A 24,911-nucleotide genomic window follows, 5' to 3' on the forward strand; every position below is an offset into this window, starting at 1 on the left:
AGGAAGTGTCTGAGGCCAGATTTGAACCCAGGACCTCCCATCTCTAGACCTGGCTCTCAATCCACTCAGCTTTCCCCCCTCCCCCAATATAGAATTCTAAGGAACATTGCTTGAACTTTGTATGCAGAGACAGAATTTGAGCTTTTTTCACCAACGTATTTCTAATATAGCATCCTAACATCACTAACAAGCAGGTATCAAGAAACAAACTGTTTATGTACCAGTCTCCTAATGTTAAAATACAGTGAGTGGATTATACTAAATCAAACAAGAGGGACATAAATTGCCAAACAGAGCTCTCTATTAGACTTGTTGAATCAGGTGGCATGCTCACTATGGATTGAACATAATCATTAGTTTTGCCAATCCCCTCTGAAAGGCAATACAGCCAAAACAAACCTCCCCCTGCCAAATATGACACTGAAACAGTGAGTTCTTCAAAATAGCCAGTTCATGGCCCCATGGAGAGATATGGGTGGGGTGAGGGACTGTTTGCATACATAGATCCTCCAATTTAGTCAATAAGTCACTTTCCATGGGGGAAAAATAAATTGATGATGATCCCAAGTATACTTGAGTTTGGACTAGCAGACTTGTTTCCCCTGAAGGAATCAGAGGGAATTTTAGTTAGAGAGGTACTATTTTGTGAGAATTTTGGAGTTTTAAATAAGCAAATTGGTGAGACAGGTTTATGAAAAAGTGATTATTCTCTGAATTTGTACCTGAAAAAAATTATTGAATCATATCATATCAAAGTCTCTTTATCATGAGATCCTATAGTCTAGATTTAGAGCTTAAAGGAACCAGAAAGTCCATCAAATCTAACCCTCTTATTTAAAAAGTGAGAAAACTGGGGCAGAGAAAGGTTACATGAGTTGTTGGTATCTGATTACCTTGTCCAAGCTTTCTGGAGCATCTCTCTGCTGAAAGTATATCTTCCTCCACTGACAGTGACATCACAAACACCATTTGTTCCTATAGCCAGAATATTGGCCTCAGCCCACAATTTCAAATGCTCCACTTCACCACAGCTGTGTAGAGATCCTCCTGACCTTATTTTAATTAGCATAATTAACAGCCATTGCTCACAGCCAGAGTGGGATGGGTTTTCCATGGTGCTTATCACCTGGTACTCAAAGCCTCAGACAGTCATTTCATCCTTAAAAGAGACCAGTATTTTTGGTAGCAGCAGATCCAGAACCAGATGGTGGCCCTAGAGCAGTTACAACAAACTGACCAAGAAAAGTCAACAGACTTTCAGTGGCAACTACCCAGATGCCCTCACGTCATTACATAGGGGTATTTGTTCCTAATTCTTCTGGCTGAGCAAAGACTGTTACAGAAATGCTAGATGTATTGGATATGTATGGAAGTGGGGAGGAGGAAGCACATTCCACCAATTCTTTCTCATGGTCATAGATGCTGAAGCAACCAAACCACTCAAATTTGGGTAGTTTTCACTCTCCCCATAGTATCAAGATATAGTTACTTAAGGCTGTGTCTAGCAAGTGACTACATTTCAGAAACTTTCATGCTATTTAAAAAAAAAAAGTTTTCAAAAGCTAAGGGTGTCAAGGAAGACTTTGTGGAATAGAAATTGTAGAGGAGAAAACAATTTAGCATTCTGCCTGAAAAAAAGATTTTCTTTCAATTCTGCATCCTCCTAACAACCTATGAATTAGAAAGCAGGACATTCTCTCTATCTTCTCTAAATGAGAAAAGGGGGAAAAACCCAGTAGGTAAATGGAAAGGAGAATACAGCATATGCTGAAGATAACAAGGAAACAAGATCACAAATTATGTCCTTCTGCCTGAGAAACAATATATTGAAATCACAAGCAAAGAAAAACTAGATTGCCCTTGAGACGATGGCATTGTACCAAAAGGAAGGTCAAGAAGTATTGTAAATCAGATGAATGGCAGGATAAAACACAGAGGGCAAGAAAAGGGAAAACAAATAGTGCCACTTAAATAAAATGGGCTACCATGGTATTGAACTGTGAGCAAATTTGCTCTGAGCCCTGGCAGTGACAATTACACCTGTGAGGTTTCCTTTACAATTGTTTTCCAGCTGTGGACCAGTTGTTACTATGAGCAATGAATTAGATAGTCTCAGTTAGGTTTCAATATAGCATAGTACCTGAATATATTGGATCTGGAGTCAGGAAGAAGAATCCCAATCCTTCCACATTAGTTGGGTGACCCTGAGCAAATGACTTAACGTCTGTGTCTGTTTCCTCTTCTATGAAATGGGAGGTTTAGATTGAATGGCCTCTAAGGTCCCTTTCAGATCTAAACCTATACTTCTATACTTTCATTTCCCTTTTGGATTGCTTAAAGAAGCCACACTGGAATCCTGAGGAAGTTGATATTTGACAGAAAGAAATAATGGAGAAATGAATAGAACCTTTGGACACCAGATAATAGTTTTTACTGCCTGAATCAATTAACAGCCTCTTAATAAACACCTACTATGTATCAGCTCTGAGAAGGCCTGGAGAAACAAAGACAAAAATGAATCAGACCTATTCTCCAGGAAAGCTTTTCCTATAACAGCTTGAAGTTCATTTACATAGTATCCCAGTGTCACTGATTCAGATTTAAAACCAGTATCACTTATTACTTTATTTAGTCTCAATCTTGTCCTTATCAAGAAATAAACATTCTCTCTCAACAACCCCAAAGAAACTTTGTTATGGATATCTGTGGATAATTAAGTATCATTTATAAATTATTTATTAATGTTTGTAAAGGACTTTCCACTTATTATCTAATCTGTGAGGTATTACTATCCCTGCTTTGCAGCCTTAAGGCAAAAATAGATGACTATCAGGTATGTTATAATGGGGATTTCATTAAGGTTAGATTAATCATTGAATCATAAATTTAGAAACCATCCAGTCCAAATCTTTTCATTTTACAACTGAGGAAACTGAGTCACTTAGCAATTAAGCGATTCCCCGGAGTCACACAGCTAGTAAGTGTCTGAGATAGGATTTGAACACAGGACTTCCCAACTCCCAAGTCCAATGCCTTATCTCCTATGCTTCTCAGATAACTGCTGAAATCTCTTCCAACTGTCAAATTCTGTGATTCTGTGATTGAGGTGTGAAGTGACTTATCCGTGGTCACAAAACAAGTACTTATGAGAGACAAAATTTGAACCTTGGACTTTCTGGTTCCAAGAGAAGCATTATCAATATTGTGCCATGCTGTTTCTCTGTAATTCAACAAGAAAGAAGAGAAAAAGATAAAAGGAAGAGGTGAGAGGCAGCTAAGTGGCTCAATGGATAAAAAGCTGCATCTAGAGAAAGGAAGTCCAGGTTCAAATGTGATCTCAGCTACTTCCTAACTATGTGACCCTGGGCCAGTCACTTAATCCAAATTGCCTAGTCTTTGCCACTCTTCTGCATTTAAACCTATGCTTAACATCAATTCTAAGACAAAAGGTAAAGGTTTAAAAAAAAAAAAACAAAAGAAGAGGAGGGAAAAGGAGAAAAGAAAAATAAACAAGTCATCCAGCACCAAGTCCTAGACATTGAAGTTTTCTTCCTTAGTTCCAGGTTCAGAAAGAAAACTTATAAAATAAGGATAATTAGACCTTACATTTAGGAAAGCAGATATAGAAGCTGCTTTCTTAAGGTCTCTTCTATTCTAAGATCTGTGATTTCAAGAAATAATTTTTCTAAGAAAAATGAAATTATTAGCTACCACTTTATTCCCCAAAGCTTTGTTAGTATGACCCAGTAATAACTATAAAGACAACGTATACTTTAAAACTGTGTTCATAACAAGAAAGAGGTCACACTAGTTCTACATCCTATAATAGTCATTTGGGGAACAATAGATGCTTGCATAGAGTGTTTGACCCAGTCTTCATTTCTCTCTATTAGAGAGATGATCTGAAAGGCTCTCCTGTGCTTTTGTTCTCCCAAGCATTGTTTTATCATGCCCAGGCCACCAGTAGCATTTAATGGTTTCTCAGTGGACAAGTTCTATACCATCATTAGCATTTAATCATTTCCCAATGGGTAAGTGAGCACTTTGAAATTCTAGAAGAAACTTTTAAAAAATTTCCAAGTTTGTTTGTAATGGGAAGGAAAAAATGAAAACTCTCTCATTATATTTAAAGGGGGGAGAGGAGAAAACTTCCTCATTATATTCAGGGAGAAAAGAAATAAAAGAAGACAAATACTAAACTTTATTTCAGACTAGCCAAAATACATGGTTCTCTAGAGGCCAGAGTGTAAATTTCTACCTCTACAAAGCAATTCTTCTGCATTCCTGATTGTTGCCACAGTTTATTACCATATTGCTAATGAGTAGAGAATATGCATATGTTATAAACTGTGCTATAGGAAAACCACCCCTAATCATGGTAAGCTCCTGCAGAATGAGGGTTGTTTCATTCCTTGTTTCTGTATCCTCAGTGACAACTTGGTAAGGCATGTGGCCAACTTGATTGACCCTATCTTGTGTAAATAGCAATTTGCAACAATGTGCTGTTTTGGTTTTTTTTTTTTTTCTAGAAAAGAAGAGACATTTTCTTTTAGCTACCTGTGTGGTAGGGACATATATGTATCCTTCTTGAGCATCTAGGGCCTCTACCCCTGCTAAGTGAGTCCTGCATTGTGCCTAACATATAATAGGTCCTTAAGGAATGCTTAAACTGAATTAAAGGTGATAATAGAATAGATTTCCATATACTAGAACACACACACAGTATACATATATGTACATATGTATATATACATCAAGAGAGAAAAGAAATATTTATACATATACACATACATACATACACATTCTGTATGTGACCAGACAAAGAAATAGATGGACAATGAGACTTATTATCTTTATAATTGGAGCAGCTAGGTGGTGCAGTAGATGGAATCCAAGATAGCCCTAGAATCAGGAAGACTGGTCTTCCCAAGTTCAGAAATCTGATCTCAAACACTTACTAGCTGTGTGACCCTGAGGCAGTCACTTAATTCCATTTGCCTCCATTTGTAAAAAGTGCTGGTGAAGGAAATAACAGATCACTTCAGTATCTTTGCCAAGAAAACCCCCAAATGGGATCACAAAGAGTTGGACATGACTGAAAACAGCTTAACAATAACAAATATCTTTATAGGTTTCTTTCTTATTCTGGGTTTTATTTTATTTTGTTTATTTGTCCACCAAGGCAGTGCCTTGAACATATTGGGTGCTTTTAAAATGCTCATTGGATTAGATTGGATTGTTGGGTGAATCTGTTGGACTTCCAGGCTACTGGATATTGCTGGAAAAAGTCAGGAACTCACCATGAATTCATGCTATATGATCTCAGTCAGACCCTCAAGAGTAAAATAAGTTCCTTTTGTTAATCAATTATTGATTCCCTAATCTATAACTAATTCTTTATGATACCTATTCTAAGCTTTTTCACATCCATTTTATATTCATTCAAAAGACAAATAGCCACTACATTCTGGGCTCTGTTAGGGTATACAGAGAAGAATATATCTTCCCTAACAAAACATCCAATCTAGAAGATAGGTAGTTGTCATATGGAACAAAATATGTAAATTGCTGTGAGAGAATCATGAAGAGCTATAAACATAGCATACATCTGGTGGAAATGTCATCTGAAGATCTGAGAAGGCCTTAGGTAGAGAGCAGTGTTTGCACAATAGGCCTTAAAGAATGGACAAGATTATCAGAATTGAAGATCACAAGAAGGGTATTCTCACAGGGAGGCAGCAGTAATTACTCAGATAAATTTGAATCATCCAAATAGTGGCAACAATTAAATTCAAATCCAATTTGACCAAAGTGTAGGGAATATGAAGGAAAGAAAGAGAAGCTAAAATTAAAAAGGTAGATTGGGTCTAGAGTTTGTAGGACCTTGAATTTGAACTTACTAAACAATCTGGAGCCATTAAAAGATTTTGAACAAAGAATTTAAATTATCAGCAATATGCTTTAGAGAAATTAATCTCGTGTTATACAGATAGATTCTATAGCAAATCAAGAAGAAGAGTGACCAGGAAAGGGACTATAATAATAATAGTCCAGGTGAGAAGTAAGGAGGACATGAACTTAGGGAGGAGCTATGAGTGAGAACCACTGTGGTACAATTAGAAGAAACAGAAAATGTGATGTAAAAAAATGACAAGCAAATTATTTCAGAAAAACCTGGAAAAACTTACATGAACTGATACAAAGTGAAAGTTAGCAGAATCAGAACATTATATATTGTAATAGTAATATTTCTTGATGAATAATTGTGAATAACCTACTTATTCTCAGAGATACAGTGATCTAAAACAATCCCAGAGATTCATGTTGAAAAATGTCATCAGTCACAGGAAGAACAGTTAAAGTCTGAATTCAGGCCAAAGCATACTATATTTCACTTTCTTTCTTCTTTTTTTTTAATTTTTTTTTTTGAGCTCTCTTCCACAAAATGACTAATAAGGGAAAATGTTTTACATGATTGCACGTGTAAAATCTATATAAGACTGCCTACCATCTCTGGGAAGAGGAAGGAGTGGCAGGGAAGTGGGAATGAAGAGAGAGAAAGATAATTTGAAACTCAAAATTTAAAATAACAAATGTTAAGAATTGTTTCTATATATAATTGACAGAAAATAAAACCTTTTTTAAAAAAAGAAGAAACAAGAAAATCAGGAAGAGGAGCTTGTTTGAGAAAGGAAAGATGCTTAGATCACTTTTAGATGTGGTTTAGCTTAAGGAAACAGAGAAGATAGAATAGTAGAATATGACAATACCATTTCCCAGTCACCCAGGCTCACAGTTCAGGTTTCCTAGGTCTGTCTCTATCTTTCTCTCCCCCTGCCTGTCTTCCTCTCTATCTTCTTCCCTCTTCCTCTCCCTTCCATTCCCTTTCCACTGTTCCCTCTTCCACTTCTCTCTCACCACCCCAAATAACCAAATCTGTTTTTAAGTTCACTGGATTCTATTCTCAGAGCACCTCCCATATAAAAAAAAACTCTTCATTTTTTTGATACTGCCACCCACAATCCTGGTGCTAATCCTCATGTCTATTTTACAATGATAGCTTTCTAGTTTGTCTTAAATCTCTGCCTTAAATATTTCCCCATGTTAGTCCATCTTTCAGTTGCAAAAGAAATCTCTCAAGTGGAAGTCTGACCATATCACTCCATTTCTCAAAAAAAAAAAAAAATGGATCAAATTTAAAATCTGTTATTAAGATTTTTAAAGTTCTTCATAATCTGACCCTTGCCTCCTCTCAATGTGCTCTGTGATATTATGACTTCCTTGCTATTCCTCAAACAAGACCCACTATCTCCCAACTCCATGCCTTTACTATTTGTTCCCCATGCCTTTTGCACTCTATTTAAGAATATCGCATACCTTTAAATCAATCTTTCCTCTCTCTTCTACTCTCTCAAGATACTCTCTTCTCTCTTTTCCTACAAGATTTCCTTTTTTAATTGATTTTTTCCAGATTATATGTCAATGTAATATTTAATATTTTTAATAATTTTCTGACATTTTGCAATCCACTTTCTCTTCCTTCTACTCAGCCTCCCCAAAACAACAGGTAACATGATATAGATTATATATGTGTAATCATACAATACATATTTCCATTTTCAAAATATTATGAAACAAGACACATATTACTGACATGAGATAAAGTTCAATGAGGAAATAATATGACAAATAATATTCTTCAACCTGCATTTGGACTCTGTTTCTTCTATGGCAATGGATAACTTTTCTCATCACAATTCATTTGGAGTTGTCCTGGATCCTTGCCCTAGAAAACTTCTTAAAAATTCTATACTTATCAATTTCATTTTTTTTGCTCCAACCTACTCACTCCTTAACTCCTGGTACTCTGGCTTCTACCTCTACAATTATACTTAAATAGCACTAAGATCCCCCTTTATCTGACCATCAACTTCAAAATCCCTTTCTTGGTCCTTATTTTCCTTAGCCTCACTACATGTGACACTGTTTACCCTTCCTTCCTCCCTTTAAATTCTTTCATTTTTTGGTTTTGTATTTCATATCTTCTATTATTCCTCCTTTAAAGCTTCTTTTGTTGGATCTTTTTCATATTCCTTCCTAACAAAAAATATTTCCAAGGTTCAATCCTAAATCATCTTTCTACATGCAACATTTCCCATTTGTTGGGTTTATTTTGTACTATACAACTTTGCTAAAGTTGTTGATTATTTCTATTAGCTTTTTAGTTGATTTTCTTGGATTCTTTATACCATCATGTCATCTGCAAAGAGTGATAGCTGAGTTTCCTTGTTGTCTACTTTGATCCCTTCAATTTCTTTTTCTTTTCTAATTGCTACTGCTAGCATTTCTAGTACGATAGTAAATAGTAATGGTGGGCAAGGCTACTCCACTCCTGATCTTATTGGGAAGGTATCTAACTTATCCCCATTGCAGATGATACTTGCTAATGGTTTCAAATAAATTCTGTTTATTATTTTGAGGAAATGTCCTTTTATCCTATGTTTTCTAGCGTTTTCAATAGGAATGAATGTTGTATTTTGGCAAAAGCTTTTTCTACATCTATTGAGATAATCATGTGATTTCTATTAGTCTGGTTGTTGAAATGATTTGAATAGTTTTTCTAATATTAAATCATCCTTGCATTCCTGGTATAAATACACCTGGTCATAGTGAATAATCCTTTCTGGCTTGGGAATCAGTACTATATTTGTATCATAAAAAGAATTTGGTAAGACTCCTTCATTACCTATTTTGTCAAATAATTTGTAGAGTTTGGGGGTTAATTGATGTTTAAATACTTGATAGAATTCACTTGTGAATTGTATAATTAGAATCTGTTACCCTAAAAACTATAATCCCCAGCAAAACTACAATTCCCAGAACCCCACTCACTTCCTGTCATTACCTGCTGATATAGAAAGGACATAAATTAGGTGGAAGATCATTTCTCCTCCTCTTTTCTTTTCTGTTCCAGCTTTAGCAGAGCAGGCAGGTAGAAAAACTTAGTCATGTGGTTCTATTTTGTCAAATAATAAACTTTATAAAAATAATACTTGAAGTATTACACAATAATTTTAAATCCTAAATTTATGGTGGCTGGAAGTGGGGTTCAGAACCTTTAATTCTCTCTGAGTATAATTAGTTTGAAAAGAAGCCATGTTTCTCCTTCCATGGCTTTTTGCCCTCTCCCCCCTCCTGGGAACTCTCTTCTGGAGGTGCCACCTGTTCCTGCTGATCCTGCCTTCTGCTGCTAACTCCCTGGGTGGTCCCAGCATCCTGATCCTGCCAGTCCTGCCTCTCTGCCTGGGTGGTCCTGGGAGCCATTGCTTTTGCCACTCCTGCTTCTCCTCCTCCTCCTGCTGCTGCTATAACTGTTCCTATTGCTGTTGCTGCTGCTGATTAGACCTGCTCTCCTGAGGCTTGGAAAATATAAATCCCTCTTTTTGCCTTAGAAACCCAGGAGTGTTTCCCTTATGCGATCCCTCTTAACTCCCTGTCCACTTGACAGGGGAAGCAAGCTGCTCCGTGGAGTTTTACTTCTAGGGGGAAGGTGAAGGAAGGTTACTCTTCCAAACAGGAAGTAAAATTTTAAGCATGGTCCACTCTATGAAATAGCAGTGCATTACCTATCCCAAACAGCTCCTATTTCAGGAGAGCATTACAGAGCTGGAACAGCTCAAAGGTTTTGAGTATCTTCTCTTACTACTGTTCCTGGGTACACTGGTTCTTGCAATTAGCTTGGGTAATCCTACAATTCAGGGGAGAAATTCATCTCCCTATACCCCCTTGCCATTCTGGCCTGCCCAGTCTCTACAATATGGAATTCCTCCACACTATGTTCATCATAGAATTCTCCCTCACTTTGGGAGATCCCAGAGGTGAGACAAAAAGAATCTAAATGGATAATGATCCTGGGGAAGGGAAAGAACCTTAAAGAGTCTGGAGGTGGATTATTAAGCCTTTTAAAACTCCATTGTTTTATAAAAGTCTCTGTATCAGAATTGGAATAAAGGACTCTTGAATTCAGCGCCTGTATCCTGTTCCATATATTGTATATTCTGATTGCTTGTTTTTAAGATTGTATTTCCTTTGTTGAGTTTTGTTAACTATGTCACTTTAAATTAATGTGTCTTGACAATTAGTTATATGTGCTTTTATATTGTCTTTATTTGTACTTCCGCACATGACGGAGAAGATACCATTGTAAAAATATCTTTGAGTTGTTTATAACCAGAGGTAAGGGTCCATTTAGTAGATGAAGTAAACTGCTATGGCACTAATCCCCACCTTCACATTTGTAAACATTTAATGGATGAGGCATAAAGACAAAGCCTTTTACTGCTGTTACAGTCTCATACCAGAGGAGCTAGGAAGGTTCTCCTAGGGGGCATGGTACCCCTGCATGGCTCCTAAGAGGGAGAATTTCCCTTGAAGGCTAAGTAGCTTCTGGATGATTTTTTATTCTTCAGCTTAATCTACCTTCACCAGAATGACCTAGATTCTTTTTTAAAAATAATTTATTTAGTCAATTTAAAATATTATTCCTTGATTACAAGAGTTATATTATTTCCCTCCTTCCCCCCCATCCTTCCCACAGCTGACATGCAATTTCATTGAGTATTACATGTGTCCTTGATCAGAACCTATTTCCATTTTGTTGGTGTTTGCATTAGAATGTTCATTTAGAGTCTATAACCCCAGTCATATCCCCTCGACCCATGTATTCAAGCAGTTGTTTTTCTTTTGTTTTTCTACTCCCACAGTTTTTCCTATGAATGTGGATAGTGTTTTTTTCTCAAAGATCCCTCCAAGTTGCTCAGTATCACTGCATTGCCACTAATGGAGAAGTCCATTACATTTGATTACAACAGTTTATTGGTCTCTGTGTGCAATGTTCTACTGGTTCTGCTCCTTTCATTCTGTATCAATTCCTGAAGGTCATTCCAGTTCCCATGGAATTCCTCCAGTTTATTATTCCTTTGAACACAATAGTATTACATCACCATCATATACCACAATTTGTTCAGCCATTCCCCAATTGGAAAGCACCCTCTCATTTTCCAATTTTTGGCCACCACAAAGAGCACAGATATGAATATTCTTGTACAAGGATTTTTCCTTATCATCTCTTTGGGGTACAAACCCAGCAGTACTATGACTGGATCAAAGGGCAGATGGTCTTTTAGTGCCCTTTGGGCATAGTTCCAAATTGACCTCCAGAATGGTTGGATTAATTCACAACTCCACCAACAATTCATTAATGTCCCAACTTTGCCACATCCCCTCCAGCATTCATTACTTTCCATTGCTGTCATGTTAGCCAATCTGCTTGGTGTGAGGTGATACCTCAGAGTTGTTTTGATTTGTATCTCTCTGATTATGAGATTTAGAACACTTTTTCATGTGTTTATTGATACTTTTGATTTCTTTAACTGAAAATTTCCTATTCATGTCCCTTGCCCATTTATCAATTAGAGAATGACTTGATTTTTATACAATTGGTTTAGCTCCTTATAAATTTGAGTAATTAGACCTTTGTCAGAGGTTTTATTTTATGAAGATTGCTTCCCAATTTGTTGCTTCCCTTCTAATTTTGGTTGCATTGGTTTTATTTGTACAAAAACTTTTTAATATGATATAATCAAAATTACTGATTTTACATTTTGTGATTTTTTTTTCTAGATCTTGCTTGGTTTTAATGTCTTTCCTTTCTCAAAGATATGACATGTATACTATTCTGTGTTCACCTAATTTGCTTATAGTTTCTCTTTATATTCAAGTCATTCACCCATTCTGAGTTTATCTTGGTGTAGGGTGTGAGATATTGATCCAAACCTAATCTCTCCCATATTGTCTTCTAATTTTCCCAGCAGTTTTTATCACATAGTGGGTTTTGGTCCCAAAAGCTGGGGTCTTTGGGCTTAAATGATCTAGATTATTAATAACATTTTGGACACAAAAGATTTTCTTGAATTAGCTGCTATACTACTTTTTTTACAAAGCTGTTTTCTTAGTGAAAATTAATGAATCCTGAGTTGATCCATGTGTTTGTCAACACCCTCCTCAGGGGGATTATATAATTGTCATAAAATTCTAGTTTTGTAAAGTTAAGAAACTTGCTACTTCCCAGAATCCAGGAAGTGAATTGCTTGGGAAAGACACCATGGAGATACCTGCAGAAACCTCACACTGCACCAAAAGAATGAACTTTGGGTTGTACTAAAATTGAATTGGGGGGGGGGGGAGAGGGTTATAACACATTTATTTTGTATGTATACTCTTATGCCAAAAGGGACTGCCCTCAATTGGCTTTTTATCAATGAGCCTAGCAATCATTCATTTTCTTCTCTTTCCCTTTAATCCCCAAATTATTATAATTTATAAGTTGGCTATGTTTAAAAAATCCATTGGGCAAACTAGTCTTTCAAAGGATCTCAGGGAAGATTGTGTAATTAGAATGTTACCCTAAAAACTACAATTCCCAGAACTCCACTCACCTCCTCTCATTACCTACTGACATAGACAGGATATAAATTGGGTTGAAGGCCATCTCTCAGCCTCTTTTCCTTCCTGTTGCAACTTCAGTAGAACAGGCATCTTAAGCAGGTAGAAAAACTTAGTCACATGGTTCTATTTTATCAGATAATAAACTTTATAAAAATAATACTTGGAGTGTTGCACATTAATTTTAAATCCTACAGAATCCATCTGGCCCTGGTTATTTTTTCCTTAGGGAGTTCTTTGATAGTTTACTCAATTTCTTTTTCTGATATGGGATTATTTAAGTATTCTATTTCCTCATCTGTTACTCTAGGCAGTTTATATTTTTGTAAATATTCATCAATTTCACCTATATTTCCTTACTTATTGCCATATAATTGGGCAAAATAGTTTTAATAATTATCTTAATTTCCTTTTCTTTAGAGGTGAGATCTCCCTTTTCATCTTTGATACTATTAATTTGATTCTCTTCTTTCTTTTTCTTAATTAGATTAACCAATACTTTACCTATATTATTTGTTTTTTCAAGATACCAGCTCTTAGTCTTATTTATTAGTTCAATAGTTCTTTCACTTTCAATTTTATTAATTTCTCCTTTGATTTTCAGGATTTTCAATTTGGTCTTCATCTAAAGGTTTTTAATTTCTTCTTTTTCTAGTTTTTTTTTTATTTTCATGTCAAATCCATTAATCTTCTCTTTCTCTTTTTTATTAATATGGGCACTCAGGGATATACATTTTCCCCTGAGTACTGCTTTTGTTGTAGACGAAAAAGAATTTGATATGTTGTTTCCTCATTGTCATTCTGTTCAATTAAATTATTGTTTCTATGATTTGTACTTTAACCAACCAATTTTGGAGAATCACATTATTTAATTCCAACTAATTTTTGATTTGTCTCTTCAGTACCCTTACTAATTATGATTTTTAATGTATTATGATCTGAAAAGGTTTAATTTATTATTTCTGCTTTTTTATTTGTTTGAAATGTTTTTATGTCCTAGTACATGGTCAGTCTTTGTGAATGTAGCATGTGTTGCTAAAAAGAAGGTATATTCTTTTTTATCCCTAATTACTTTACTCCATATATCTATTAACTCTAATTTTTCCAAGACTTCATTCACATCTCTTACCTCTTTGTTATTTTACTTTGGTTTGATTTATCTAGATCTAATAGAGGGAAATTGAAATCTCCCACAAGTATAGTTTTACTACCTATTTCCTCCCTAAGCTCCAATAGTTTCTCCTTTAAAAAATCTAGATGCTATACCATTTGATACATACATATTGAGTAGTGATGTTTCTTCATTATTTACACTGCCTTTTATCAGGATGTAATTACATTTCTTATCTCTTTTAATCAGATCTATTTTTACTGTGGCTTTGTCAGATATCATGATTGAGACTCCTGCCTTCTTTTTCTCAGTTGATGCCTAATAAATTCTGCTCCAGCCTATTACCGTTACTCTGTGTGTGTGTGTCTACCTGCATTATGTATGTTTCTTATAGAAAACATATGGTAGAATTTGGGTTTTTAATTGACTCTGCTATCTGCTTCTGTTTTATGGGTGAGTTCATACCATTCACATTCAAAATTATGATTGACACCTGTGCATTCCCCATCATTTTGATTTCCTGTTTTAGTCCTGCCCTTTCTTCTTTCACTATTTCTTTCTACATCAGTGTTTTGCTTTTAATCAGTTCCCCTTTTCCACATCATTACTTTGCTTTCCTTCCTTCTACCTCCCATCTTATTTCTCTTTTTTTCCTTAAGGTCTATTAATTGTACCCCCCCTAACTTTTCCCTCCCTTTTAATACTTCCTGCCCCAATAACCCACTTTGTTGTTCCCTTTCAACTTCTCAGTAGGGTAAGATAGAATTCTAATCCCCAAATGATCTAGATGCTCTTCCCTCTCAGAACTGATTCCACTGAGAATTAAGTATTACCTATTACCACTCCTTTTCTTCCCTTATTAAAATAGTATTCGTTACCCCCACACCCATGCACCTCTTCATGTTGTATAATTTATCCTATTTTGTTTCTTCCTTCAAGTTTCTCCTAGTACCATCCTCTTTTTTGTCTGCCACAATTTTTTACATAACATTTTAAACAGCTTAATACCAGAATGTCTGCCAATGAATATTTCTTCTATCTACTATGATAATGAAAGCAATTTAAAGTTATAGATATTATTTTCCATATAGGAATATAATTAATTTGACCTTATTGAAAACCTTAATTTTTTCCCCTCTTTATTGTTTACCTTTTATGGTTCTCTTGTCTTTGGACATCAAATTTTCCATTTAGTTATGGTCTTTTCTTTTGGAAATATTCTATTTTATTAAATGCCCATACTTTCCCCTGAAAGTAGATAGTCAGTTTTGATGGGTAGGTGATTCTTGGTTATAGACACAGTTCTCTTGCCTTCCTGAATATCATATTCCAAGACTTGTAGTCCTTTATTATGGAAACTGCCAGATCCTTTGTAATTCTGGCTGGGACTCCTTGATATCTGAATTGTCTTTTTCTGACCCCTTGTAATATTTTCTCAATGGCCTAGAAGCTCTTCAATTTGGCTATAACATTCCTAGGGGTTATCTTTGGGGGATTTAATGTAGGGGGTGATCTATGAATTCTTTGAATGTCTATTTTATCCTCTTTTTAAGAATATCAGTGCAGTTTTCTTGGATAATTTCTTGTAATATAATATCAAGGCTTTTTTTGTTTGTTTGTTATTGCTCCAGGCTTTCAAGTAAACCAATAATTCTCAGATCATTTCTTCTAGATCTGTTTTTCTCAGTCAGCTGTCTTTTCAATGAGACATTTCATGTTTCCTTCTATTTTTTCATTCTTTTGATTTTGCTTTATTAATTCTTACAGTCTCATGAGATCATTAGCTTCTACTTGCCCAATTCTAGTCTTTAAAGACTGATTTCCAATTGTGATCTTTTGATTTTCTTTTTTGGTTTGGTCTATTCTGCTTTACATGGCTTCCAGCAGGTCATTTCTGGTCTCCAATTTGTTATTAATTCATATGATTTCTGTGCCTCTTTTTCCATTTGGGAAATTTTGTCTTTAAAGCAGTTATTTTCTTTTTGTATTACTTTCATTTCTTTTTCCCACTTTTCTTCCCATTTTTTTGTCTATCTTTCTTATTTGGTTCTTGAACTCCTTTTTTAGTTCCTTGAGAATGTGTGATTAACTTCCATTTTTTTTTTGGAAAGTTTAAATGTGTTTGCTTGTTTTACAATCTCTGATGTTGCTTCTATATTTTGCTCTTTGTCTCCATAGAAATTATTCCATCAAGAGTTTTTTTTTGTTTTTTTTTTGCTGTTGCTTACATCTTTTTCCCCTAGTAGATTGGGATTCCTGCATTTTAGTAGTCATTGATTTCTTAGCTTCTGTCTCTCAAGGCTTTGTCTTGGTAATATGTTCCCTTCCCTGTCAGAAGCCTGAATGAAGGCAGGTAGATCTGTGATGTTCTTTGTATAGTGAGCTTTAAAGCATTTTGCCCTGCGGCTATCTTTCCAGCCCCTGCTATCTTGGCTGTGGCCACTTGTGTTTCTGCCCAAGCTCTACACTAGGTTGCCCAAGCTTCATATTCTTTTGCCTCGAGTCTTGCTGCCAAGGTCTGACATTGCCTTCATGGGTAAGTCCCTGAGAATTTAGAGATTGCTCTGGTCCTTGCTCTAACTCTGGTACAGTAGGTGGTATGGGGGAGAGGCAATCAGCTTGCATTTTGATTAGTGCAGTTTTGCCCCCTTATAGACTGGGAATCCCCACTTAATACCTACCTTTAATGCTGTCTCTAGTAGGAGAGCCCCTTTTTGATTTCTGTCCTTTAGAGACTCTTTGTGATGAATGATTGGAAGGAGTTCAGAAGGTTCCTGCCACTATACCCACCATCTAGGCTCTGCCTTTCTCATTTGTTGGGTATGGGCAGTTATAGACTTTTGCTACTTACTAACCTTCTGACTTCCCTGACCAAACTACCTCTCTCTAACCACCACCATGCACTTATATATCATATAATATCTTCCCTATTAGAATTCTTGGTTGTTGTTGTTTAATCATTTCAGGCCTATCTGACTATGTATGACACTTGGATTTTCTTGGCAAAGATACTAGAGTGATTTGCCAGTTCCTTGTCCAGCTCATTTTACAGAAGAAGAAACTGGATGAAAAAGGGTCAATTGATTTACCTAGGGTCAAACAGCTATTAAGTGTCTTAGTCTGGATTTGAATTCAAATCTTAGAATACAAGCTCCATAAAGATAAGAGACTATCTTGCTTTTTGTATTTATATCCCTGGTATTTATCAAAATGCCTGACAATAAGTGCTTTTAAGAAGTCCATTTTTCATTTATTTCAAATTAATTAGTCTTAAAACTTAAAAATACAAAAACTCACTCTTTATGCCAGAATATTGTCTCTACTTCCCCAGCCTTCTTCCTTCTGATCCTGCCATTTGAGTCATCATCAACTTCTCAGCTGAATCTGTTCAAGGCAGAGTGAAAAACAATACAGAAATTTGATATTTTCCTAGTCTGAAATATAACATGGTTTGAAAAATGCATTTGCACTCTCAGTTCAAATGATAATTTTGGTCTTTTTCATGACTTCAACCATCAACACTACATGAATGATTCTAAAACCCATATGTTTACTGCTCACTGCTTCACTGAGTTGCAGTACTTTTACAACAATCTGCTCACCAATCTAAAGTTGTATTTCTATCAATCATCTCCTATTTACCATTTTGAAAATCAAACTCATCACCTTCCTTATAGGATCATAAATCATCAGAAATCTAGATTTAGAAGAGACCTTAGAACTATTTATTCCTGGGGGAGCTAGGTAGCATAGTAGATAGACTGCCAAGCCTTGAGTCTGAAGGACTTGGGTTCAAACCTGGCCTCAGTCACTTCCTAGCTGGGTGACCCTGGGTGACCTTGGGCACTGACCCTCAGTTGTCTAGCCCTTGCCACTCTTTTGTCTCAGAATCAATACTAAGTCAGAAGGTAAGGGTTGTTGATTTGTTTTGTTTTGTTTTTTTAACTATCTAGTCCTATTAACACTGTGAATATTAAAATCTCTCAGACTTGTGAATCTTAAAAAATTCTCAGACTCTACCTTAGAACATTTTTGATTAAGGCTGCTATCCCCTTATTTTTCAATGAAGGGACTTAGTCAGGAACGTAGGTGGGAACTCTAACATTACTCCACCCATACTTAGGCATACTTTAGGGGAAGATAAAGTTGTAAACTCCTGATTGAACAATGAAAAGTCCCCAACCCATACTTAAAGTGAAGCAAGAACCCTTGAGCTAGGTCTATTTTTAGATCTAATACAAAGGGGTGCTAAGTAACTATGAAGATCAAAGTAATCAGGCAACTTGCAAAGGACAAGATTAGTCTACTCAGGTGTGAATTACTCAAAAATTTTAGTCTACTCAGGTGTGAATTAAGAATGGTCAGTCCTTTGGAAAATGTCTACTGTGATTGGTAGATGTAGAAATTTAGGGGAGGTGACATAGGAGAAAATTCTCTTTAAAAGGAGGTCAGAAAGGCCTCTAAAGGGAATTCAGCTTTGGAGCTGAATTGGAGGCTGGTCTCGCTCTTGGTGGCTGAAATTAATTCAGCTTTGGTAGCTGAGTTGGAGCTTGGACTAGTTGAAGTAGCTGGGTCTCTCTGAACACTAGAATCTTGCTTGGGACAAATCTTGTGGTGAGTTGATAAAAGACTGACTGATCTCTCTCTTAAGGCTTAGGCCTAGGCTGGCCTAGGCTGGCCTAGCCCTTTTCTCATTATTTCCTCTTACTCTCTCTCCCTTTCCTTAATTCCTTATTTGTATTAATTAAAATCTCCATAAAAACCCAGCTGACTTGGGTATTTCATATTTTGGGAATTTTCCCAAGGCGACCACTTTGTTTTTTTAATATAAAATCAAGACACAAAAAATTATCTTTACCAATGTGGCCAAAACCTTACAGTTTGGCTATTTACACATCTTCGCAGTCACAGTTTAAGTCAACCACTCTTTTATCTGTAACAACACACTGTAGGTGGAGTTGTGAACAGCTCTAATCATTTTGAAGCTCCAAACTGCGAACACCCTTTGACCCATAAAGATCACCATCAGGTCTGTCTCCCAAAAAAGACCAAAAAAAAAGAAAAAGAAAAGAAAAGAAAAGGACTCATCTGTACAAAAATATCTATAGCAATTCAATTTTATGGTGGCAAATAATTTGGAACAGGGGGGATGCCCATCAATTGGGGAATGGCTGAACAAGTTGTGGCATATGATTGTGATGGAGTTCTATTGTGCTATAAGGAATGATGAGGGAGGTGCTTTTCAAAAACCATGTGAAAACCTATGTGAATTGATACAAAGTGAAGTGAGCAGAACTAGAACAACTTTGTATACAGTAATAACAATCATGTAACAATGATCAATTATGAAAGACTTGGTTATTTTGATCAATATAATGATAATAAACAATTTCAAAAGACTCATGAGGAAAAATGTTACCCACCTCCAGAGAAAAAGCTAATGGACCTGAAGTGAAAATCAAATTTTCTTCTTCAAATTATTTGCTTTTTTTTTGCTAATGACTAATATGAAAATTGATTTCACATGTATAATTTATATCATATAGCTTGCCTTCTTAAAGAGTGGAGGAAGGGTGAGAGGAAGGGAAAGAAGTTAGAATTTTAAAAATTTAAAAGACTGTTAAAAATAAACAGTATTTTTTAAAGGGGGGGGGGAGAAATATCTAGCCCAAATCCCTAAAATGGGCAAGTCTTTAGAACTCATGTTATACCTTCTTTCAAGAATGTCCTTCATTGTCTCCTTTTGGATTCCTACCTAATCCTTCAAGCTCCAGTTATCTTCTACATTATTAAAGCAGCCCCAGTCCTCACATCCATAGCTGTCTCTTCCTATCCTGAACCAGCAAAACATACAACCACTAACTTATGATTTTCTTAGCTTGGGAACAGATGCAGGTCACAACCTGACTATAGTTTATCATTGTAGTCCAAGCATTTGTTAAGTGCTTGCTAAGGGCCAAGCACTGGGCTAAGTAGCTGGGAATACAAATAATTTTTAAAAAGGATAGTCCCTGCCCTCAAAGAGCTTACACTTGAATGGGAGAAGGCAACATAAAAAAGAAGCTGAAAGAGGGGAAGAGGAATAGAAGGTTGAGGAAGGTAGTTGTAGACAAGAGTTTAGAGTACAGACTGGAAGGAAATGAGACATGACCAGCCACCTGTCCTGGGTAAGTGGAGGTTCTGGAAGGAGCCATTTAACCATAGGGAAAAAATATACTTGTAATATATGAATTGGAATGAACTTCCAAGTTTAAGACATTCTTGTGGCAAGGTTGAGCAAGCCCAGAGTGTGTGAGACAGGAGCCCACTGACTCAAAATGAAAAAAACAAAGAACAAAACTTTGAGATCACAAAGCAGCAAACCAATTTATTACTCTTACCAGTATAGGGCAGAGTCCATAACAGAGGTGTAACTCTGTTGGGAGGCACCTGCTGAGCTTAAGGCAGGTATTTACATATATTTCAGGGGGGAGGTTCCTTGTACATTGAGGAGCTCACAGTCTAACATCCAATCCTGTCCCTTTTCCGTGCTCATGCACACCCCTCAAAACCCAATCAGCCTCGTACACACCTTCACCTTGAGTCCAGTTGCAGGGTAGATTTAACCTATGTGGAGTAGAGGAGGGGATAAAAAGTGGGCTTATGGGGGACTGCTGAGGGAGCTTGTTCCTAAAAAAAGAAAGGCGAGAAGGGAGGGGGAGTATGATTAGGGACTTTCTTCCAATTGTATCCAGCACACATAACATAAGTCCCCTTCAAGCACACACCCTGGAAAGGAATGAGGAATGGATTTACCAAGCTACTATTAGAGGAATCCTAATACTAAGTCCAATCCTCTATATGCTATGACCACTGCCTCTCTATAATAATACCAATAGCAAATACAGCACAAAGATCAAGAACTTGGGCATACATTCTCTCTTTTAATCCTAACAAAAATCTTATAAGATTAGTAGTGGGGTAGGACTAAGAACACCATTGGGATGGAACTGTGATTTCTTCAGGACAAGGAAATCTTAGGTGCAGAAACTCCCCCTACCAAAGTAGGTTGGCTTCTTCCCTGAGACTGAAAGTCTTAGAGAATTGCGTAGAGCAATGAGAGGTGAAGGGACTTATCCAGGATCACACAGACAATAGGTTTTAGAAGCAGGACTTGAAATTAGGTCTTTCTGATTCCAATGTAAAATCTCTTTCTACTAGGTCTCCCACTACTGAGAGAGCTTAAGCTATTTATTAAAGTTCACCCAGGCCTTCTGACTCCAAGGTCACTATTCTTTCCACTACACAACTCTTTCTTCATGGTCTGCCTTACATTAATGATTACTGTCTTGTGTCATTTGTGTATTTGTCTTGTCCTCTTATTAGACCCCCTAAGGCCTAGAACTATTTCCTTTATCTTTGTATCTCCCACAACACCTAGAAGAGTGGCTCATCCATAATAGGTACTTGAAAGAATGGATACCAGTAGACTTCTGCTTTAAATTTCATTTCCTAATTAGGATTTCCTACAGGAAAAGGATATTTTTCGCTGCAAAGCATTAAAATAAGGCTCCTCTGAATTTGAGTAAAGGCAGTTTTTTTCTCTGGGCTCAATCATCTCTGGATGAGGTAATCATTGAGATTCCAGACCTCCAAAACTGGAAGAATGAACCCTGAAATAGGAGATAACAGCAACCTAAGACCTTTCCTGATTATCAGATTACCTGCAAATGAGCCAATTTTGGAGTTTGTTGAGGAACTAACCAAGTTCTTGGCTATTCAGAGAAAATTTCTAGAGGACAGGTATTGTTACAAAGGATCATAGGATCAAAGTTTGGAAGGGATATTATCACCTAGACTGACACCTCTTTTTTCATATGAAGAAAGGGAAGTGTAAAGATGGAAAATAACCTGACTGAAGTCACAACAGGTAATAAGGTAACAGAGCTGAGTTTCAAAGGGTGCTTCTTGGTTCTAAATCCAGTGCCCTTTTTATCCACTGTACTACAAATGCTAGAAGAGTAGGTATCACAGTACATAGAGTACTGTGCCTGGAGTCAGGAAGACTCATCTCCCTGAGTTCAAATCTTGCCTCAGACACATACTGGCTGTGTGATGCTGGGCAAGTCACTTAATACTCTTTGCCTCAGTTGCCTCATATGTAAAATGAACTAGAGAAGGAATTCACAAACCATTTCAGTATCCTTGAAAAGAAAATTCCAAATGTAGTCATGAAGAATCGATTGAAAAACCACTAAACAACAACCATAAATTCTAGAGCTTATCTCTTTCTTGATCTCACTAGTATATAGCAAAGAGGCTTGTACAATATGGATGTTTAATACATGTTTATTGAACTGAATTGAATTTTAATCCCCTAAAGCAGAGATTCTCAAAGTTTTGGTATATCATGCCCTGCTTTGCGCCCCCCTCACAACTGCCCCCCCCACTCCCGCCCAGTGAAGCCCAGAATTTCTTTTCAGGATTGTGTTTTTAAAGGCATAAAACAAAATGCAAAAGAAACAAATTATATTGAAACATAGCTATTAAAATTTAAATTTAAAAAATAAAACAAGACTGTGGACCCCAGATCAAGAACCCCTGCCCCATAGTATTCATTTCATATGATAGAATGGCTTCAAAGAACACTACTCTTTTTCTATAGTTCACTTTTATATTACTGATTGCATAATTTAATTGACTTTTTTCCTCTAAAATAACAAGGCACTTTTATTCCTTAGAACAAGTAGAACATTTTTGCACAAAGAAAGATTTCTTGTTTAGTATGGTTTTGTTGAAATCACATGGAAAGATATTTTCATTGGACCTTGAACTGCTAAAATAATGAAGAATGTCATCTTTAGCTGCTAACTACCTCACTCTTGAGATAACCTTTAAAAATGCTATCTAACCATCTAACATTGAAATTATTGAAATAATTTCCATTTCTGGGCTTCAACTTGAATGTTTCCTTTCATGAAGACTGGACCTTTTCAGAACACTCTGGAAGACATTGAGATAATGGAACAAATATTATGTTAAATTATGTATTAAGTTTATAGGGAAGAGGCATTTGGATTTTTTGAACTGTTAAAATAGTTAATATTGCACTGGTACTCAGATGTTCAGCCTCTAATATCATCTTCATTGGAACTGAATAAATGAGAACAGGTGACCACTGTCACAAAACAATTTAGTTCTTTAGTAGACTATTAGAGAATGAATTCATTACCAAAAATTGACTTATTTGGCAAGTTGCTTTTTCATCCACAAATGATAGTTAAAACTGGATGGAAAATATTCCATTACAAATTTGTGATTATTGTCTAACATCAAATTTGTTGAGTTTGATATGATTTCATGACAACCATTTCAAGATGCCACATAGGCAATGTGAGGTTATAGATAAGACGGAACAGGGTTGGATTTATAGATTTAAGAGTTGTCTGCAGAGAAGTGTTATAGCCCTGGTAATTATCCAAACAGAGATTATAATAAAATTTGTGAATCGGTATGGGTGGTTTAGGACTCTCCACAACTGATTACATACTTATTAGTCTGCCTTTTTGCTGGAAGAAGTTGTCTTGTTACTGCAACCTAGAAGGCAGCAAAAGGAATTGTCAATGGACACCCTAAAAAAGATGAAGTCTTTGAGCTGGTAGCAGAGAGAAAGTTGATAATAATAAGAATAAAAACAATGCCACATTCTGCTCAGAAGTAACTCCTGGTACAGCTTCAGGCAACAGTGAGGTTCAAACAACAGTGAACACAAGACAGTAACATCACCAGAAGATATCCTCAGTATGAGCTGCCCTTCCATGGATTTTTCCAAACAATATCTATACCCTAAATGTGTGCTTCTTCATATTCATCACTTAGTTACTTGTGTTCTCTGTGTGTAGCTGCTCATATATGTTTCATATATCTATGCTACTCTATACTTCTGTGCCAGTCACATATGTTCTGTATTTGTGTACTTCCTAACATTGAATTCTTAAGTAGGCCCACTCTTTCCATGGACAGTATGTGTATTTGTGGAATGGTATATCCCAGGTCAGTGGGAAAAAAATGTTCTATCACTGCTTTTCTCCATATACAATTTCATGAAATGGCTTTTGCTATGAACTAATTGTAGTTTCTAAGTCATAAAGGCAAACACATCAATGGGGGCTGTGTTGTGGTCTTGCTTAGATGTAGACCCCAAAGTATACCTGGGATGCCTTTTCAGGAAATCTGTACATGAGAGGGAAGTCCCACACACTACACATAAAAACTAGATTCACCACAAAGGAACCTAAGCTAGCATAAGCCATTACTAGAAATTGAGTCAAGTTTCCAAGTTTATATAAATGTCTGCTAGTATAACTATTAAAATGAGCAAACCTCCAGTTCTTAAGCCTTGATTTGGTGAAGCATGGAAGTAAGTGGCTCATCTTCCAAAGCAACAAAACAAGTTCACACAAAAACAGCTCTAAGCTCTCCATGATGTGCAGGAAATGATTAAGGAACTAGTTCTATAATTCAAGGTAAAACAACAATAAGCTAACAACAAATTAATCCATTAATCACCCATGAAAGCTGGGCTACTTAATATGTTCTCCAGTATCTCATCCATGTGAATCTATAAATAATAGCATTTATTAAGCACCTATGGGTTACAGCTAGAAGGCTTTGGATAGAGTGCTGGGCCTGGTGTCCAGAAGATCTGAATTCTAATTCAGTCTCAGACACTTACTAGCTATCTGACCCTGGGCAAGTCGCTTTAAGTATTTATTTTGATTTTTTTAACTTAACTATTTTTTGCCCTAGGTTCCACATCTGGTCATTTTAAACAATTCCCTCCTTCTCAATTTGGCTGTCTGCTTCTTGCTGCAGTGCTTTATGACTTCTCTAGTCTCCTTCTTTCATTTCCCTCCTTTCTACAATCAATTCCTCTTCAGAGACTGATTTGCTCTTTCTAGTACAAAACACTCCATTTCCCAACTCCTTACCTTTACTCTGGCTTATCCCCAGGCCTAAACTACTACCTTTCCTCTTTTGACTCAGCTTCCAGGGAATCCTTCAAGACTCAGTTCAAGTTAGCTCCTACCTCATTCCTTCCTGATGTCTTCTCTCTAAAATCAGTAGCAGCAGCAGCAAGCCTTTATATATCACTTTAAGTTTTGCAAAGTGCTTAAAAAAATATTATCTGTTTCTTCACAATAGCCCTGGAATATCAGTGCTATAGGATCCCCCATTTTACAGATAAGGAAACTGAAGCAGAGAGCAATTGAGTGACTTGCCCAGAGTCAAATGATTAATAAATGTCTTTATTCCC

At 36.3% G+C, this 24,911-nt stretch overlaps 1 long non-coding RNA gene across 5 annotated transcripts in view; it reads right to left on the reverse strand.

Moving 5' to 3' along the window:
* The window catches only part of LOC130457402 (uncharacterized), a 238,001-nt gene that overhangs the window by 197,095 nt on the left and 15,995 nt on the right, over positions 1–24,911 (reverse strand). For all 5 annotated transcript variants that reach the window (XR_008916584.1, XR_008916588.1, XR_008916586.1 and 2 more), the window contains exon 2: positions 16,913–16,999. This is a non-coding gene — a long non-coding RNA (uncharacterized LOC130457402). The remainder of the gene's footprint in view (positions 1–16,912; positions 17,000–24,911) is intronic.

This window comes from Monodelphis domestica, chromosome 2 (assembly GCF_027887165.1).
Source record: "Monodelphis domestica isolate mMonDom1 chromosome 2, mMonDom1.pri, whole genome shotgun sequence".
NCBI classification, from domain to species: Eukaryota; Metazoa; Chordata; class Mammalia; order Didelphimorphia; family Didelphidae; genus Monodelphis; species Monodelphis domestica.